We start from the raw sequence: 6020 nt of genomic DNA, 5'->3' as shown, positions 1-6020 counted from the left end.
TGTCTGAGTAATTAAAACAGAGGTTGGGATGGGCGCCAACATCAGCAGTACACATAAAGACCAGGTCTGGGTAACAGAAGAAAGTGTCAAAACAGAAAAACGAGGTTTAAAGAGACAAAGGCTGTCAGTGTATGTCCAAACCTGGCCAAGGAGAGAAAGACAGCATTTGGAGGACGAGGTAGGAGAAATAAATAAAATGAATTAGCAGAGTGGTCTTTATTGAAAGGTTACCCCGAGCACCTTCAATTAAACGAGTAGGGCGCACCCCTTTAAGACTCCAAAACCCAGAGCCCTTTGTTTTTGTTTGTTTGCTATTGTTTTCAGTTTATTTTTGATTGGAGTATAAGCGCTTTACAACGTTGTGTTAGTTTCTGCTCTAAGACAACGTGAATCAGCTGTAAGTATACATATGTCCCCTCCCTCTTGAGCCCCCCTCCGACCCCGCCTCTATCCCACCCCTCTAGGTTGTCAGAGAACCCCGACCTGAGCTCCCGTGCTCTAGAGCAACTCCCCACGAGCTGTTAATAGCTGTCTCACACATGGTGATGTATATGTGTCAACACTACCCTCTCAGTCTGTCCCACCCTCTCCTTTCCCCGCTGTGTCCACAAGTTTGGAGCTGTTTCACGAGGTCAATGACGATAGACATGTAACAGAAAAATCTGATTGTTCAGCTCCCCTGCTTAAAGAGTCTCCCCTCTCTCTTCTTGCCTCCAGAGTAAAATTCAATCCTCTCCACACAGGCCCTCACAGTTTGACCTCATCAAACTCTGGTGCGCTCAATGCAGCACACATCTAACCCCACCTAACCCGTCAGACCTCCGGGAACATATCAGAATGTTCCTCAATTATTTCAGAGCCGCTGCACACTGGATTCCCTTTACTCAGATGCCCTATTCTTCCCCTACTGCCTTCTGATTGGCAGACTCCTACTTAGGTTTCAAGGTTAATGGAAATGTCTCTTCCTATGAGACCTATCAACTCCCCCAGAGGAAGATCGCGTTTTCTTCCCATCACAGTGTGCGATACTTAGCACGATGAGCTACAATATACTTGTTTACATGTTATAGCCATGCTTTCCGGGAAACAAACTCACTCAGAAGGACAATGCAAATAGTGGAGTACAGTTTATTACACCGGCGGGTCCGAGGCAGAGTCTCCTCTTAGCCAAGGACCCCGACCAGCATTTGTGAAAATCTTTTATACCCCATGTGTACGTGTCCAAACCCACCACCCCAATTCCCTTGAGACTTACATAAACAAAGGTAGGGTAAATACAACTACAATAACCCCATCATTTATGTGTTATGTGTTCAAATAGTCAATAATCAATAAGCCCGCAGTTACATTCCAAACAGTTAATAATCAATAAGCTTGTGGTCACATTCCAACCAGTTAATAATCGATAAGCCTGTGATTACATCCTGATAGATACAGAAAATGTTTATGACCTGTCCGGAGACAGGGGTGATTACGGTATGTTTCTTCTTAGGCAATGAATAACCTGGATGTGATCTTCAAGATTCCCCTGTCCGGAGGGGGTCTTATCCTTCCATTGTTGTTCCCACAGGCACTAAACAGAGAGTTCAGAGTCCACTGGAGAGGCAGCCGAGCATGATCAGCACAGATAGGCCTGAGATGGAGTCCTGGCCCTATGAATTCCTTCTTCATACATATTGCCTTTGCTTTCTAGACTATGAGCTCTCCCTAGGCAGAAATGGTGGGTTTTCTTGTGGTTTAATCAAAGCATCTGGCACAAAGCTGACACCACGTCAGATTTCAATAGGCTTTGGCTGAATGAACATTTGCATGAAAAGAAACAAACAATTAGATATTGTAAGAATGGCAAGTGACATATTGAATCCTGCGTCAGAACCATACACAGAATTGAAGAAATTCCATGTCTATTCAGCCTAGGGCTTGGAAAAGCTGTCAGGGCTCTGAGATCAGCTGGGAAAACCCAACAGGAAAAATAGGAGATCAGGCACGTGTTAAAGAGGAAGATCACAGTCTTATGTCACAGCTCAGGAAATGGCCTTAAAATATAAAAAGGACAGGTGGATAAAGAGAGCTGCTTTAGGCTTTGATCAAACAGAAGGAATAAATTGGACTTCGCTGGTGGTGCAGCGGATATGAAATGAATCTGCCTGCCCTTGCAAGGGGACATGGGTTTGTTCCCTGTTCTGGGAAGATGCCGCATGCCGCGGGACAGCTAAGCTTGTATGCCGTAAGTGTGGAGCCTGTGCTGTAGAGCCCGGGAGCCACAGCTGCTGAGCCTGCAAGCTGCAGTTACTGCAGCCCCTGTGCCTGGAGCCTGTGCTCTGTAGCAAGAGAAGCCGCTGCGGTGAGAAGCCCGGGAACCTCAACTAACTGCGGTGAGAAACCCAGGAACCTCAACTAAGAGCAGCCCTGGCTTACTGCACCTAGAGAAAGCCCACACGCAGCGATGATGACCCAGCCCAACCAAAAATAAATAAATACATAAATAATTAATTTTTAAAAAGAGTTTGACTCCTTTAAAAAAAAAAGAAATAAATTGAAATACAAGACCATAAGAGAAGAGAATTAACATAGCCTAGATCACCCTAGTAATGAACTTCAGAGTAAAGGATTAGGACATTGGCCTTGATCTATGGCTTATGGGAAGTCTTAAAATGTGTGTGCTTACAGGGATTGGGAAGAACAATCATCCTCAGACATTGTTGAACAGACTTCTCCAATTTGTCCTTTTCAAATTTCCTTCCAGCTTTAAGAGAATGCTTATGGGCCACGAGAGGAAAAGAGGATGTGGGCTCCGTGAAACGGACTCACTGTAAGGCATGGTTCCGGCGAGGCAGAAAAGGAAAGACGACCTCAACAGAAGTAGGTTACCTTTATTCAGGCAAGGAGGGGCGACAGTCGGCCTAATGACCAGGCTGAGCGCCGAAAGGGATCAGGGAGGCTTCATACTTATAGGGAGGTTTGTGGAAGCGATAAGGGAAACGTCAATCAAGTGGGATATTTTGAGTATTCTTTTGTTGAGATGACACTTGTAGTTGGGCAGGGGGTGATAAGTCTTCTGGGCGGGTGTAGGGGGTGGTAGGTTTCCGGACAGGGGGTTATAAGTCCCAGATAGATGCAGCTGGCCTGGAGCATCAGGATGGAACTAAAGTTATGCTTTGTTTTCTCCGAAGTTAGATGATTCAGCAAGGGGCCTTTGAGACTGTTGTTCTCTTTTCTAGGCCCAAAAGACTCCTTCATTCCAGACCCTGAAATCATAAGAAAAAGGGGAAAAGGGCGCCGTATCTCTCTGGCTACTTCCTGCTGGATAGGGGCGACGGTTTTGGGTCTGGAATGGAGGATCGTCTTAGGGCCCACAGTCTCCTTTTTCTGAGCTTGAGGTGAGGCTCTCGAGAAGAAGAATGGTCTTTACCTGATCTCAAGAGATGGCCCGAATCCGTTCTTGGAGAAACCTTTGAAAGAGATTAAAGAGACAGGGTCCAAATAAGAGGAATAGAATGATAAGTACCAATGGTCCCAGGAAAGGGAGCAACCAAGGGAGTATCTGTTGGAACAGGTTTTGGGGAATGTAAAGGTTTTGTAACTCTTTCCTGCGGCGTTCAATTCTGTCTCTAAGTTCTTTGACTCGGCCCTGGACTATGCCCGTTTTATTAACAAAATAGGAGCAGTCTTCTCCTAGGAAAAGGCAGGTCTCTCTCTTTTTTGCGGTGAGAATGTCTTGAGGGGAGACAGTTACTAGGCCTATAGCAAGGATTAAGATTAGGAGTGCAGTTATGGTTAGAGAGACAGGGAGAGGCCAGTCAGGGTGAGGGGCAGAAGGCCCCGAGTTGGTGGTTGTTTGAATCTGAGGAGGAACAGTGCTCATTAGGATGTAGAATGATGTAGAGAATGAGAGTAAAGAAATCAATTTCGTCTGGAGTCAGGTTGTAGAAGGTTCCCTGGAGCCACAGTTGAGACACCAGTGTAGTCAGGTCTTTGAAGGAGGTTCCTGTTGGGGCGCTGATCCAGAGGTCTTGTAGTAGTTGGGTCAGGAACAGTTGTAGGTTGAAGAGAGTCCAGGTCATTCAGTGTCCTCTCCGATGGTTGACAGGGGTTGTCGCCGGGTGAATTTTAAGGAGGTGGGTCCTGTGAGGGAGACCTGATAGGTGTCATTTAAGGAGGGCAGCGCAGGATTAGAGGTGACCCATTTTAGATGAGAGAGGTGTACCCAGGAGGTGACCTTTTTGAGTTTAGCTGCAGTTGGGGTAAGGAGGATGACTTTGAATGGTCCCTGCCACTTTGGGGTTAGGTCGCCCTGGGGATTATCAGACAGATAGACCATGTCCCCAATTTGTAAAGGGGGCAGGGAGGCTTGGGGGTCAGGGGCAGGCAGATTGTGGTTGACGTATCTCCAGAGGGCATTGCGGAGTTGCGCCAGCAGAGGGGAGTGTAGGAAGCTTGGTATGGGAGGAGGTTTAGGGGGGGTCCAGGAGGGAGCATGGGCCTTCCACACATCACCTCAAAGGGGCTCAGCCCCAGGGGCTTTCTGGGCAAAGCCCGTATTCTGAGGAGAACAATTGGTAAAAGTTTAGTCCAATCCAGATGTACCTCGAGGGTTAATTTGGTAAGGGTTTCTTTGATTATTCTCTTCATCCTTTCCACCTTTCCTGAGGACTGGGGACGGTATGGAATGTGAAATTTCCAGGGTATCTGTAAGAATTGGACAAGTTGTTGGGTGACCTTGGATGTAAATTCTGGGCCATTATCAGACTGTAGGGATGAAGGCAGCCCAAACCTGGGGATAATTTCTGTGAGGAGGATTTGGGCCACTGTGTGGGCTCTTTTGTTTGTAGTGGGAAATGCTTCTACCCATCCCGAAAATGTGTCTACAAGGACTAGTAGGTATCTGACTCTCCGGACCCGGGGCATATGAGTAAAGTCTATCTGCCAATCTTGTGCTGGGAGGCTGCCTCGCATTTGATGGGTTGGAAAGGATGTCGGTTTAAGGTTGGAATTGGGGTTAGTACGTTGACATGTTTGACAGGAGCGGGTAAGGTTATCTAAATATTGTTGGTCAGTATTGGATATGGGGAAGTGGTTACGGAGGAACTGCTGGAGTGTCTTGGATGAGGGATGAAAAAGTGAGTGTAGATAAGAGAAAATTTCTCTGGCGGTGGGAGGGTCAGATGGAGTCAGGGCTAAGATGACAGGGGACTGGAGGGAAGGATGGGACAGTGCTATCTCCTTTGCCTTCTGGCCTGCAGCATTGTTGTAGGCTGATATGAGACTTCCCTTTTGATGTCCCCTACAGTGGAGGACAGCAGCTTTGTTTGGTAAGAGTGCTGCCTCTAGAAGTTTGTGAATCAGGTCTGAATTAACAATAGGGGATCCCTTTTGGGTTAGGAAACCTCTTTTTCTCCATATTAGGATGTTTGAGTGAAGTATGTTATAGGCATATTTGGAGTCTGTGTGGATGTTAACCCTTAGATTTTTAGCCAGAGTTAAAGCTCTGGTGAGAGCTATCAGTTCTGCCTGTTGGGAGGTGGTGTGAGGTGGCAGCGGTGAAGCTTCAATTGTCTGGGTTTTATGATTGTGACGAAGGTCTCCCTGGATGATGGCATATCCTGCTGCAAACGGTGGGGATTTTTGAGAGCTGCCATCAACGAACCAGTGTGGGGTGTCTGGGTCTAGGATGGGCTGATCTGTTACATGTTGGAAGGGGTTTTGGGTAAGATCTACTGTTAGGCTGCAGCTATGTAAGAGGGAGTCTGTTGTAGAGGACATGGGTAATAAGCTGGCGGGGTTAAGGGGAGAGCAGGGGGAGAATGAGAGCTGAGGGTCGAGGAGAAAGGCATGTAGGACCTGTACCCTGGAAGGGGGAAGGGAGAGGAAAGCCCGATGTGACAGCAAGTCTCGGAAGGTGTGTGGAGAACAGACTGTTAAAGGGGCATGTCTAGAGAGTTTATTTGCTTTGGGTACGAGGGCTGCGATAGCAGCCATGGCCTGTATGCAGGGAGGCCACCCCTTGGTCACCATGTCTA

Source organism: Cervus canadensis, chromosome 9 (assembly GCF_019320065.1).
Source record: "Cervus canadensis isolate Bull #8, Minnesota chromosome 9, ASM1932006v1, whole genome shotgun sequence".
Classification (NCBI taxonomy): Eukaryota; Metazoa; Chordata; class Mammalia; order Artiodactyla; family Cervidae; genus Cervus; species Cervus canadensis.
The sequence above is the reverse complement of the archived record's forward strand: the minus strand, read 5'-3'. Positions refer to the sequence as shown.